The sequence below is a fragment of the Arabidopsis lyrata genome (genome assembly GCF_000004255.2).
Source record: "Arabidopsis lyrata subsp. lyrata unplaced genomic scaffold ARALYscaffold_2, whole genome shotgun sequence".
NCBI lineage: Eukaryota > Viridiplantae > Streptophyta > Magnoliopsida > Brassicales > Brassicaceae > Arabidopsis > Arabidopsis lyrata.
The window spans coordinates 8,695,303-8,710,319 of NW_003302554.1; the positions used below are offsets into that span (position 1 = coordinate 8,695,303).

General features: G+C 42.2%; 1 long non-coding RNA gene across 1 annotated transcript; it reads right to left on the bottom strand.

The window, feature by feature from the left end:
• Positions 1-457: 457 nt before the first annotated feature.
• LOC110230953 lies at positions 458-1,605 on the bottom strand. The gene is made up of 3 exons (XR_002334042.1): positions 1,210-1,605; positions 846-912; positions 458-727 (listed from the first exon to the last, which is right to left on the bottom strand). It is a non-coding gene; the product is annotated as an uncharacterized LOC110230953 (long non-coding RNA).
• Between the last annotated feature and the right edge of the window lie 13,412 nt (positions 1,606-15,017).

Genomic DNA, 15,017 nt, shown 5'->3' on the forward strand with positions numbered 1-15,017 from the left:
CTGACATCCCACTCTTGACTTTTATCCGGTAAAGTCCCATGATTGCAGCCACCTTGGTGTAGTTCTGACATGTTGAATACAATGGAGTTTCTGCATCCTCTAACTTCTTTCTAAACTCAAAGTCTTCTTGGCTGTCTATATCCTCAACTTCATCTACATTCTGCTGCTGAGATGGTTGAGTGCCTTCAGTCGCCATAAAAGCTGTTCTAAACAACTCGTAAGCCTCATTTTCAGATGAATCGACATTAGGTGTCTTCTCATCATTATATCCCCGTGTAAACTCCAACATTTACTTCTCTTGTACTTCTGATCCATCCCTTTGATGACTAGATGTTCCACCACTGTATCCATTGACTGATGACAAAAATTGCGGCAAAGAAGACAAGGACAGAACATTTCTGATGGATTACCCAAATTACTTGCTGATTCAACCATAAACTTAGTTGCTCCTGCTTCATACTCAAGGCTATTCCTACACGTTAACAAATAGTACCCATTACAAACTGAGAACAGTCAATCATAAAATAAAATCAATGCATATATGTAAGAACAAGTTAATACCTTGGCAACCAAACCCAAGCTTTATCCATTTCACAAGAGCTCCGACCAAATGTGCATACAAGTAATTTTCAGAGGCAGTCACTTTCAAAGCCAAAACAACAATACAAGTAATCTGATAGAAGAATCATATACCTGATAGAGTTTGTTCTCTTCTGATTAACTCGAACTACAACAGAAAAAGCAAAAATAGAAATCAATTAAACTCAAATCAATAAATCTACAAATCCAAACAAAAATTAAAAGAAATCGATTTCATTATTAGTCTTTGATTTGGCTCTGTTTACCTTCTCTTGGGTGTTGACTCCTTCAATCTGGACAAGTGATGTGTTTGGATACTGGTTCGACTACGACCTGCACATTGAAGTAAATGTCAGACCAGATCTAGTTTCAAATTGTTAGGACTCGTTCAAACATAACTCAGTTAACAAGGAAGATGTGAAAGATACACAAAGCAGCTCAAAGCAGTTCAAGGAACATGTAGATACAGTCTCAAATGTGTAAGCGATTCTACCTAAATCCTCAAATCCCTAAATCCCCAAATTCTAAATCCTCAAATCCCTAAATTGACCAAACCCAAACCCAAATCGTCATCTCGCAGCTCTCTCTCTCTACAAATCAAGAACAAATTTGTGATTAAGTGGGATTTACCTTCGATTTAGTGGGATTCCCAAACAGATCGAGCATACAAGGAAGATGGGAGAACCTAAGGAAGATGCGGAGAGAGCAAAGACGTTGAAATTTTTCGGAAATTTCTGTTTTGTGTTTGTCGGAGATAGCAAAGAGGAGAGAAAGAGGAAACCCTAAAAATTGAAGAGTAAAGTCGACAAAGATGAGCTAAGGGGAAAAAGAAAAGAAATGCCCAAAAATATTTCTAAGTGTAGTAGCGGGAATGGGAAATTTTTAGCGCCCAACCCTTTCAATAGCGTTTTAATATGGTAATGCTATTAAATATACTTCCGCGTCATGTAAAAATTGTGAAACACTATCCATAGCGTTTCAACAAGGTAGAAACGCTATTGAAAGTTCAGAGGTCCTCTAACAATAGCAGAATGACTACAAACGCTATTGTATAGTGCAATTAAAACCCGATATTCCTGTAGTGAGCTCTCGTCAATGGTGATTGAGTCTGGGACTAGCTTTGCTTGAGGATCTCTGTTGCGGTGGCACTTTCATTTGGTTATTGAACTTGTTGTCTAGGGATAGTTTGTTGAGCATGTTAACCACATGTTAGATTAAGGAGACTTCACTACTCGATTACCCCATCCTCGGGAATTTCTCTTCCAATTGAATTCCTTGTTTACATCGCTATTGATTGCTTGATCTTGTTGCCTATTGCTTTGTTTTTGCATTTTTACTTATTTCATTTAAAGTACTCGACCACACACAGTGGTTTGGAAACGGACTGTGTGGTAGAGTACATTTGTTGCAGTTTCTGTTTGGTACTCGACCTGATACTCGACCACATCCAGTGCTTGGCATCAAGCTGTGTGATCGAGTATATTGCCTGCTATTGTTAGAATTTCTGCTTTCTGCATGATCACTAGAACTGTTAACAACATCAAACCTGTTATTGCTTGGCTTGACTCTGTGATATCTGATTGCATCTTGATTGCTAGCATCACACCCATTTAGATTGACACCTTAAATACTGCAATGACATGATAGTACTTTAAGGATAATTGATCTTAGTTAAAATCCTACTATCAATTTGGCGCCGTTGCCGTTTGGGTGTTTGTTTGTTACATTTGATATTTCAGACTTGCTTAGATCAATCTATTTCAATTTTCACTTAGGTTACTAACTTTGTGTTTTTCTTGTTGTCTTCTTGATCCAGGTACAACCCTACTGTATGCAAACTGGATCAAAAGGCAACCAGAACCTCCTTTTCAACGATAACATTGACCGTATTGACAGAGAACTAAGGGAAAGGAGAGACACTACAGACCTTGAATACAACCATCCTTTCAGAATGGCTGATGAACAAGATGTCAACAATCTGCCTGCAAACATTGGTGCTGGAGATGCACCAAGAAACCACCATCAGAGGCAAGGGATTGTGCCTCCTACTGTCCAAAACAACAACTTCGAGATTAAAAGTGGTCTCATCTCGATGATTCAGGGAAACAAGTTCCATGGTCTGCCTATGGAAGACCCACTCGACCACTTAGACGAATTTGATAGGCTCTGTAGCCTAACAAAAATCAACGGAGTCAGTGAAGATGGATTCAAGCTCCGGTTGTTTCCATTCTCCTTGGGTGACAAAGCACACATCTGGGAAAAGAATCTTCCACCTGGATCCATCACATCCTGGGATGACTGCAAGAAGGCCTTTCTTACAAAATTCTTCTCCAACGCAAGGACTGCACGGCTCAGAAATGAGATCTCTGGTTTTGCCCAAAAGAATGGAGAAAGCTTCTGTGAGGCTTGGGAGCGCTTCAAAAGTTACACCAACCAATGTCCTAATCATGGTTTCAGTAAAGCCTCACTGCTCAGCACACTCTACAGAGGTGCTCTTCCACGGATCAGAATGCTTCTAGATACCGCGAGCAATGGAAATTTCTAAAACAAGGATGTTGCTGAAGGCTGGGAATTGGTTGAGAACTTAGCTTAGTCAGATGGTAATTACAACTAGGAATGCGACAGGACCAACAGAGGAACAGTTGACTCGGATGATAAACACAAGAAAGAGATGAAGGCTCTTAATGAGAAATTGGATAAGATTCTCCTTGGCCAGCAGAAGCATGTGCACTTTCTAGTCGATGACGACCAGTATCAAGTCCAAGATGGGGAGGGGAACCAGTTAGAAGAGGTCAGCTACATCAACAATCAAGGTGGCTATAAAGGGTATAACAACTTCAAGACTAACAACCCCAACCTTTCTTATCGTAGCACCAACGTTGCTAATCCACAGGATCAAGTGTATCCTCCATAACAACAGCAGGGTCAGAATAAACCTTTTGTTCCCTATAACCAAGGTTTTGCTCCCAAGCAACAATTTCAGGGGAACTACCAGCAGCAACCACCACCTGGGTTTGCACCTCAGCAACACTAAGGTCCTGCTGCTCCTGATTCTGACATGAAGCAAATGCTACAACAGCTTCTCCAAGGACAAGCATCGGGCTCCATGGAGATTGCTAAGAAGATATCTGAATTACACAATAAGCTGGACTGTAGCTACAATGACCTGAATGTCAAAGTAGAGGCATTGAATTCCAAGGTCCGATACTTAGAGGGACAATCTGCTTCTACTTCTGCTCCAAAATCTACAGGCCAACTTCCAGGCAAAGCAATTCAGAATCCAAAAGACTATGCTCAAGCTCATGCTATCACCCTGCGCAGTGGTAAAGAACTTCCAACCAGAGAGGGACCTAAGCCAGCCACTGAGGACAGTGCAGATCAAGCTGGGGAGGATTTCAGTCTCAATGAAGATCAAGCTAACAAGCCAACAGAAGTACTCGACCCTCCACTCGACCATGTTACTCGACCACCAATTCCAGTAACATCACCCACTGCTCTTAAACCAGTTGCTGCTAAGAACAAGGAGAAGGTTTTTGTCCCTCCTCCTTACAAGCCCCCACTTCCATTTCCTGGTCGTCACAAGAAAGCGTTGGCAGATAAGTACAGAGCTATGTTTGCTAAGAACATCAGAGAAGTTGAATTAAGGATACCTCTTGTTGATGTTCTCGCACTTATTCCGGATTCCCACAAGTTTCTGAAAGACTTGATCATGGAGAGAATTCAAGAAGTTCAAGGAATGGTAGTGCTGAGCCATGAATGCAGTGCTATTATACAGAAGAAGATCATTCCAAAGAAGCTTGGTGATCCTGGCTCATTCACTCTACTGTGTTCATTAGGTCCTCTATCATTCAACAGATGCCTCTGCGATCTAGGCACATCAGTGAGCCTCATGCCTTTCTCAGTTGCAAAACGTCTTGGTTTCAACAAATACAAAGCTTGCATTATCTCTGTGATTCTAGCAGACAGATCCATCAGAATACCTCATGGCCTGCTTGAAGACTTACCAATCAAGATTGGAGTCGTAGAGATACCTACTGATTTTGTAGTGCTTGAGATGGATGAAGAACCAAAGGACCCTCTGATTCTGGGAAGACCTTTCTTGGCGACTGCTGGAGCTATCATTGATGTCAAGAAGGGGAAGATCGATCTGAACCTTGGTAAAGACCTTAAACTGACCTTTGATATAAAGGATGCAATGAAGAGGCCAACTATAGAAGGGCAACTCTTTTGGATTGAAGAAATGGATCAGTTAGCTGATGAGTTACTAGAGGAGCTAGCAGAAGAAGATCACCTTAAGAGTGCTTTGACCAAGAATGGTGAAGAAGGGTTTCTGCATTTAGAAACTTTGGGTTACCAAAAGTTGTTGGACTCACACAAAGCAGTGGAAGAGTCAGAATCCTTTGAGGAATTGAATGGGTCAGCAACATAAGTAATGGCAGTAAATAAAGAAGGAACAACTCAAGCTCATCCTGCTCACTCGAGGACCTACTCGAGTGAACACTCGACCACAACAGTTGACATCCCTGCGGAGCTGGTCATTCCAACATCAGACGACTAGTCTGAACTCAAAGCACCAAAAGTTGAACTTAAGCCGCTTCCCAAAGGGCTCAGGTATGCATTTCTAGGTAATTACTCTACATATCCTGTCATTGTGAATGATGCATTAACTAATGAACAAGTGCATCTTCTGTTAACTGAACTGAAAAAGTATAGAAGAGCCATTGGTTATTCACTTGATGATATAAAGGGCATTTCACCTAGTTTATGCACACATCACATTCATCTTGAAAACGAATCTTATTCAAGCATTGAACCCCAAAGAAGGTTGAATCCTAACTTAAAAGAAGTGGTAAAGAAGGAGATACTTAAACTATTGGAAGCAGGTGTAATTTACCCTATTTCCGATACCACTTAGGTATCTCCAGTTCATTGTGTTCCAAAGAAAGGAGGTATGACTGTTGTAAAAAATGATAAAGATGAGCTCATACCTACTAGAACTATAACTGGACATAGAATGTGCATTGACTACAGGAAGTTGAATTCTGCATCTAGGAAAGATCATTTTCCACTTCCATTCATTGATCAAATGCTAGAGAGGTTAGCTAATCACCCATATTATTGTTTTCTTGATGGTTATAGTGGTTTCTTTCAAATACCAATTCACCCTAATGATCAAGAAAAAACTACATTCACATGTCCATATGGAAACTTTGCATATAAAAGAATGTCTTTTGGTCTCTGTAATGCACCAGCTACATTTCAGCGGTGCATGACTTCTATCTTCTCGGATTTAATTGAGGAGATGGTTGAGGTGTTCATGGATGACTTTTCCGTGTATGGCTCTTCTTTCTCCTCTTGTTTGTCAAATCTGTGCAGGGTGCTTTCTAGGTGTGAGGAGACAAACTTGGTACTAAACTGGGAAAAATGTCACTTCATGGTCAAGGAAGGCATTGTATTGGAGCACAAGATCTCAGAGAAGGGTATAGAGGTTGACAGAGCAAAGATTGAGGTTATGGTGCAACTGCAACCACCAAAGAGTGTCAAGGACGTGAGAAGTTTTCTGGGACATGCTGGGTTTTATAGAAGGTTCATCAAGGATTTCTCCAAGCTGGCAAGACCAATGACAAGGCTGCTGTGTAAGGAAACAGAGTTTGATTTTGATGAGGAATGCCTGAAAGCTTTTCAACTCATCAAGAAAGCTCTGATTTCAGCTCCAATAGTCCAAGCTCCAAACTGGGACTATCCATTCGAAATCATTTGTGACGCTTCACATTACGCTGTAGGAGCAGTCTTGGGACAGAAGATTGACAAGAAGCTCCATGTCATCTATTACGCAAGTAGAACGATGGATGATGCTCAGGTGAAGTATGCCACAACAGAGAAGGAGTTACTAGTAGTTGTTTTTGCGTTTGAAAAGTTCAGAAGCTACTTGGTAGGTTCCAAAGTCATAGTCTACACAGATCATGCAGCCTTGAGACACATTTACGCAAAGAATGACACCAAACCAAGGCTGTTGAGATGGATACTACTTCTGCAAGAGTTTGACATGGAAATAGTAGACAAGAAGGGTATAGAGAACGGTGTAGCTGATCACTTATCAAGGATGAGGATTGATGATGAAGTCCCTATTGATGATTCGATGCTAGAGGAGCAACTCATGGTTACAGAATTCTTTGGAAAGAATTACAGTGGGAATGAGTTTCACCAACTGAATGCTGTTGAAGGAAGATCTCCATGGTATGCTGATCATGTCAATTACTTGGCCTGCGGAGTAGAGCCTCCCAACCTGACCAGTTATGAAAAGAAGAAATTTTTCAGAGATATAAACCACTACTACTGGGATGAGCCATATCTTTACACTCTCTGTAAAGACAAAATTTACAGAACATGTATCTCAGAGGAGGAAGTGGAAGGCATCTTGCTTTACTGCCATGGTTCAACATATGGTGGTCACTTTGCGACGTTCAAGACAGTATCTAAGGTACTGCAAGCAGGCTTCTAGTGGCCAACCATGTTCAAAGATGCCCAGCAGTTCATTTCAAGATGTGACTCATGCCAGAGGAAGGGAAACATCAGCAGGAGAAATGAAATGCCACAAAATCCTATATTAGAGGTAGAAATCTTTGACGTCTGGGGAATCGACTTTATGGGACCATTCCCTTCTTCCTATGGGAACAAATACATCTTAGTAGCAGTAGACTACGTGTCCAAGTGGGTTGAGGCCATTGCAAGTCCCACAAATGATTCAAGAGTGGTTCTGAAGATGTTTAAAACCATAATCTTCCCAAGATTTGGTATACCAAGGGTTGTCATCAGTGATGGAGGCACACACTTCATCAATAAAGTCTTTGAGAACTTACTGAAGAAGCACGGAGTGAAGCATAAGGTAGCCACTCCTTATCATCCACACACAAGTTGTCAGGTTGAAATCTCCAACAGGGAGATAAAAGCAATTCTCGAGAAGACTGTTGGGACTACAAGGAAAGACTGGTCTACAAAGCTAGATGATGCACTATGGGCTTACAGAACAGCATTCAAGACCCCTATTGGTACAACTCCCTTCAACCTTCTCTATGGAAAATCTTGTCACCTACCTGTTGAACTCGAGTACAAGGCTATGTGGGCAGTAAAACTCCTGAACTTTGACATCAAAACCGCCGAGGAGACGCGGTTGATCCAACTAAATGATCTCAATGAGATTTGCTTAGAAGCTTATGAGAGCTCTAAAATCTACAAAGAGAGGACTCAGCTTTTCCATGACAAGAAGATCATCACCAAGGACTTCCAAGTTGGTGATCAGGTGCTACTATTCAATTCTCGCCTGAAACTTTTTCCAGGAAAGCTCAAGTCTAGATGGTCTGGTCCCTTCTGTGTTACTGAAGTTCGCCCTTATGGAGCAGTCACTCTAGCTGGTAAGAGTGGAGATTTCACAGTGAATGGCCAAAGACTCAAGAAGTACTTAGCAGATCAAATCCTTCCAGAGGTGACCTCAGTTCATCTCCAGGAACCTCTTGATGCTTAAGGGAGTAAGGAAGTCAAGCTAATGACTTAAAACAAGCTCACTTGGGAGGAAGTCCCATGTCTACCCCTGTAAATATGTTTACTTTCCTTGTTATTTTTAATGCATTTTGGTAGTGCTTTCAGGAAATAAGTGTCATAAGCTTAGTGAAGTGGGTTCTGGTTTTAGTGTGCAACAAAACATTCGACCACATCCTGCAAAGAGCAAGTGTAGCTGTGCATTCGAGTAAAAAGTGGGGTTTCAGTCTCAAGATTTTTGAAGTTTCAACATGTCACTCTACCGCGTGAGACCACATCCAGATGAGAAGTGTGGTCAAGTATATGATGATTTTGGCCCAAAATTTTAAAATCATCACTATACTCGATCTACAGAAGCTTCAGAGACTTACAGAGGAATGATTGAGTTTACAGAAGACTGCGGGATTTGTTGGGTTATTTCTAGTCAACCGTGAATAGTGCTAACAGACAAGAAGACAAAGGCGTGGCCCACCACCAAACAACATGTCTCCCATGTCATTTTGAAAGAGATAAGGAGATATCTACTTTTGCTTTCCACCACCCATCTTCTATCTTCACTTCTTCTCATTTCCACCGACACTCTCATTTCGTGTCTCTCTCTTCATCTTCTTCACTCACTCTCATCTAACATCTCTCTTCATCTCGCTCTCAACCACGAAATCATCTACTTCTCTCATTTTTTCTTTTTTCGTTTCCATACCAAAGCACCATCATCTCTCATCTCTCTCTCAATCATCATCATTCCACCATATGTTTCTCTTCATTTTTTTTCTTCCACTCTTTCGTTTCCATCTTCTTCACTCACCATTTTCGCCTAGTTTTTCACCTCTCACTCTCAAACCACCGATTGGAGAAGACAGAGGGCTATTCACGGAGAGACTCACCACTCTAGCACTCGAGCTCCACCACGGCAAAGCACTCGACTCGCCACTCCACAGCGACTTCACGGCTGCTCCTCCTCACCATCAGTATACTCGACCTCGTTTTCACCGCAGAAGAAGGCCGCGAGCTCGAGTACTCAATTTCACCGAAGCAATAGAAGTAACTCGACCTCATCCTCTTCTTCTCCATCACAGTCAAACACGAAATCACCACTAATCAGAAGAAAAGAAGAAGAGCTACTCACAAGTGATTCACGGGACTCAAACAAACCAGCCACCGTCTATTCTGCTCGACCACCGTGCTCGACCGCAAAGCCACTTCAACACTCGACTCGCAACTCGACTGCTCCTTCTCCTCGCCAGCGATTCACCACTCGACCTTGTTTTATTAGAGAGGAAGCAACCTGCGTCAAGCTGTTCAGACTCGACCACAAGGAGAAAACGGTTTATTTTTCCAACCATTTGCGATTTCTATTATTTCTTGGCATTAACCTGTTAACTTTCGGCTTTGAGTTCTTTTGCATATTCTCAGGATCAACATGAGCAATAACACTGGCGGTCCTTTGATATCTCTGTATTTTACCTCTTTTTAGCACACATTTCTTATGCATTTAGCTTAGTTTCCTCTCTGTTTCATTGCATTAATAGTCCTTTTTCATAAGATTTTCATCACTTAGTACGATTTGCATTGCATGGCATAGCATGTTGCATATTGGATGAGTTTTAGGTACTTTGGAGCTTATTTGGGACTTGATGGAGCAAGGAGGAACCAACACGACCTTGGAGCTAGACTTGGGATCGAATTGGAGAGGAATGAAGTCGTTCAAGATCACCCAGGAGCAGTCTCGACCTGCAGGCTCTACGACACGTCGAGTAGGACGCCAAGATGCAGACTGGGAGCAGTCTCGACCTGCAGGCTCTACGACACGTCGAGTAGGACGCCAAGAAGCAGACTGGGAGCAGACTCGACCAGACAGACTCGATGACACGTCGAGATGGACGTCAAGGCGCCACCTTTGAAGATCAGACGGTCTCGACGTGGCTGGCTCGACGTCACGTCGAGTTGGCCTCCACCGACTCTCTATTTTGTCCTGTAGCCAATTAGGGCAACCTAGTATTTCCTATAAATAGGGGTACATGCTATTGTCCAGAGGATATTCTCTTTACCCAGCAGATATTCCTTTGTTCTCTCTAAAAACCCTAGTTTTGTAATCGTTTTTCCCTTTGATCCTTTGAGTTTTTGGATTTCGTTTCTTCATCAAAGTTGTAGATCTCATTCTCATCTATAACATACTTGCTTTTTAATGATTTCTGGGTTTGAAACGTTTTCTGGTTTTTTATGCATGATGTTCTTCAGTGTTCTTGAGTAGTGGATTAGGGTTCTTGAGGATGGGATAGATTAGGTGTGGAATCCTTAGTATATTTAGGTGGTTAAGTGTAGAATTGCTTGATTTCCCTTCTGGTTTAGTAGATCTTAATGCTACTTCCTCTCTGATCAATTGGAAGTTGATCTCAGATATTTCCACACCCAAAAGGTGTTTGATGAAATGTCTGAACCAACTATTCCAGAGATTTGCATACTCTAGCCCAAGAGATTGGATGTTTAGAATGCTTATTGACTCTATTAGATTGAATCTTAATGCCTGCTAGGTTATATTTCTTCAATGAGAATTGAGTATGAAAGTGATTTAGTTTGAGAATCTCTGTCACGAGAGTGGATTGATTTGTATTCGAATCTATTGTCTAGGGATAGCTTGATTGAGTTTGTTAACCACCTAGGTAGACTAAGGAGACTGCCATAATCGATTACCCCATTCCTCAGGACCTTTTATCTCTATTGATTGTTTAAATCTTGTTTCTGTTAGTCTCTGTTTACCATCTCGACCTGTTAGGCCTAGATCGTTTCTCTGCATTGTTAGGTTGCTAGTTTCTTTTCCAAAGCTTATGCATGATAGTTTCTGGTCTTTAGTTTACTTCTTGCTCTTGTTTACTTGCTGTTTAGTTCTCTTTTTACGCTTTCGAATTCGGTATTTGCATGTTAAATTGGTTGCTTAGGATCAATAGAAACACACAAAACCCTTTCACAATTGGCTTGACTTATTTGCTTTCTGTTTCATATCTTGAATGCTTGCAGTCACACTGAGATTGGATTGATAACCTAATATACTACAATGGCATGTGTATTAGGGATTGATACTTGTTAGATAGAGTAAAATCTAACTATCAATTTGGCGCCGTTGCCAGTCTTGTGTTGCATTGTTCCATTTAAGATTTCAGAAACGTTTAAGATCAAGTTCTTTCTTTACCTTGGTTACTAACTCTTCATTTCCTCTGCTTGTTTTTGTGCTCCAGGTACCATCTCGACGACACGTCGAGACTGCCACATCGAGACTGCCACTCTGCATTGTTAGGGACCATCTCGACCTCACGTCGAGACTGCCACATCGAGTCTGATCACTCTGCATGCAAACTCGATCTAAAGGCTCCAACAACCTCATCAGCTACAAAGACAACATCAACCAGTTAGCTCGTGAGTTAAGAGAAGGTAGAGCCCGAGACTACTGTGAACCGCACAATCCAGTCGCCATGGAACCACAAGATCACGATAATCAAGGAGTTGGTATACCACGGAACATTGGTGATGGTGATGCACCACGCAACCATCAACAGAGACAGGGCATCGTTCCACCTCCTGTCCAGAACAATAATTTCGAGATCAAGAGTGGATTGATCTCAATGATTCAAGGTAACAAGTTTCATGGGTTGCCTCTGGAAGACCCCTTGGATCACTTGGATAATTTTGATAGGCTCTGCAGCCTCACCAAGATCAATGGTGTTAGTGAAGACAGCTTCAAGCTACGTCTGTTTCCCTTCTCGCTGGGAGACAAAGCACACCACTGGGAGAAGACACTACCTGCTGGCTCCATCACATCTTGGGATAATTGCAAGAAGGCATTCTTAACAAAGTTCTTCTCCAATTCAAGAACTGCACGTCTACGGAATGAAATCTCCAGTTTTACTCAAAAGCAGTCTGAATCCATTTGTGAGGCCTGGGAGAGATTCAAAGGCTACACTATACAGTGTCCACACCATGGTTTCAAGAAGGCTTCACTACTCAGCACACTCTACAGGGGAGTTTTGCCCAAGATCAGAATGTTGCTAGACACTGCCTCTAATGGGAATTTCTTGAATAAGGATGTTGAAGAAGGTTGGGAATTGGTTGAGAACTTAGCTCAGTCCGACGGTAATTATAATGAAGATTTTGATCGCTCCAACAGAGGTATTGGAGATCCGGATGCAAAGCATACTAAGGAGATGATTCATGCTCTCAACGAAAAGCTGGATAAATTACTGCTTACTCAACAGAAGCCAGTCCACTATATCACTGAAGAAGAGCACTATCAAATCCAAGAGGGGGAGAATACTCAGGCTGCAGAAGTCAGCTACATTCAGAACCAAGGTGGCTACAACAAGGGCTACAACCCCTACATGCCTGCTCATCCTAATCTATCTTACCGGAGCACGAATGTTGCAAACCCTCAAGATCAGGTTTACCCTCAGCAACAACAGCACCAGTCCAAGCCATTCATACCATACGATCAAGGCTTTGTCCCAAAGCAGCAGTTTAATGGCGGTTATCAACAATATAATCCACCACCCGGTTTTGCACAGCAACCCCAGCCAGCTCCACCTGCACAAGATCAAGAGATGAAACAAATGCTTCAGCAGCTTCTACAAGGTCAAGCAGCTGGTGCTATAGCTCTTGATAAGAAAATAGCTGAGATTCACAATAAAGTAGACTGTTCCTTCAATGATCTCAATATCAAGTTTGAGGCTCTAAACTCCAGGTTGAAGTACGTGGAGAGCAAAATTGCTTCTACTTCTGCGCCTACGAATCCAGGGCAACTGCCAGGGAAAGCTATTCACAATCAGAAAGGTCATGTTAATGCTATTCACCTTCGCAGTGGTCGAGAGCTGCAAACTCGACCTAGCATAGCTCCTGTCACTGAGGACAGTGAGATTCAAGAGGGGGAGGATTCTATTCAGAATGAAACCCAAGTAGAAGACACCACTAAGCTTGACCAAGAGGCTGCACCTAGTGATCAAGCTAAGAGCCCCCAAATCAAAGAACGAGTTGTTGATAAGAGTAAGAAGAAAGCTTTTATCCCACCACCCTACAAGCCCAAAATACCATTCCCAGGAAGATTCAAGAGGGATATCATTGAGAAGTACAGAGCCATGTTTGCTGAACACATCAAGGAGATTGAATTGAGGATGCCTCTCATTGATGCTTTCATGCTGATTCCGGATTCTCACAAGTACTTCAAAGACATGGTAATGGAGAGAATTAAGGAAGTGCAAGGGATGGAGAGTCATGAGTGCAGTGAAATAATCCAAACGGAGATTATTCCTAAGAAATTGGGAGATCCTGGTTCGTTTACTCTACCTTGCTCTCTAGGCACTTTAGCCTTCAGTAATTGCCTCTGCGATCTAGGTGCCTTTAAAAGTCTCATGCCTCTCTCCGTGGCCAAGAGACTGGGTTTCAGCAAGTATAAACCTTGCAACATCTCCTTGATCCTGGCTGATGAGTCTGTCAGATTTCCTCATGGGTTATTAGAAGATTTGCCTATTAAGATTGGAAATGCTGAAATCCCTACAGACTTCATAGTGCTAGAAATGGATGAACCAAAAGATCCTTTAATCTTAGGAAGGCCCTTCTTAGCCACTGCTGGAGCTGTCATTGATGTTAAGAATGGGAAGATTGATCTTAATCTGGGAAATGATTTCACAATGAAGTTTGACATCAATGATGCCACGAGGAAGCCAACAATTGAAGGACAGACCTTCGTAGTTAAGGTAATGGACTGCTTAGCTCATGAACAGCTAGAGGAGGTTGCTGAGGAAGATCACCAACAAACTTCTTTGACTAAGAGTGGTGAAGCAGAATATCTTCTCACTGAAACTTTGAGCTGTGGTAAGTCACTAGATTCACACAAGGAAGTAGTAGGGTCAGAGGTCTTTAAAGGCTTGATTGGGTCAAAAACAGTGGTTGAGACAGCATATGAAGCAAGCTCAACACATGCTCAACCAGCTGACTCGAGTATACATTTGAGCAAGCCTACAACTCGTCTGGAGAACTCTAGCTCGACCAAACATCGTGATAAGCTGCTAGAGTCTAGCAATTCTACTCCAGATGGCTTGTTAGAACTCAAGGAGAGGTCCAAATGGCAGGATAAAGCCATAAGGGAGCTAACAGGCACTGTGAGAGAGCTGAAGGATCAAATCAAGAAGCTCCATGGGATAGCCAACCAAGTACCACTCCAAATCAAGGACATCCCAAATGATGAAGCGTCTACTCTGGTCAGCGCAAAGGGGAGTGAATTCACTTCAGAATGGTCTATAGAAGAAGACTATCCAGTTGCTCAACAAGAAGCTTACTATGAGAAAAGGGCCATTGAGTACTCAACTTCAGATTTATCAAGAGAGCCTGCTAAGCCAGATGATTCATCCACCTGCCGGACAGAGGAGACCTCATTTGCTCTCTACAATCCACCCTAAGCTCATTCAGTGTGAGAAGTCAAGCTAAAGACTTTAAACAAGCTCACTTGGGAGGAAGTCCCATGTCTATCCTTGTAAATATTAGTTATTTCCTTGTTATTTTTGATGTTTTTGCTTAAGTGTCTCAGGATAAAGCGTTTTAAGGAAGCCAAGGCGCAAAACAGAATGGGTGGCCTTGTCTCGACCTGCCCTACTCGACTACAAGTCGAGCTTGCCCCTTGGTGTCACTCCAAACCAATACCGAAGCCCTACTCGACGTACTAGCTCGACCTAACGTCGAGTTAGCCCATGAAGCCCACCAGTACCAGGTCAATCACCTCCTTCTTCACCCATTCATGAGGTAACAACTCCAATTCACCATTGTATATACCACATTTCATTTTGTTTCTCTGTTGGTTTGCCCTGAGTACTCTCTTCCAAATGCTTGTTACACAGAGGACTGTGTAATTTAAGTTTGGGGGA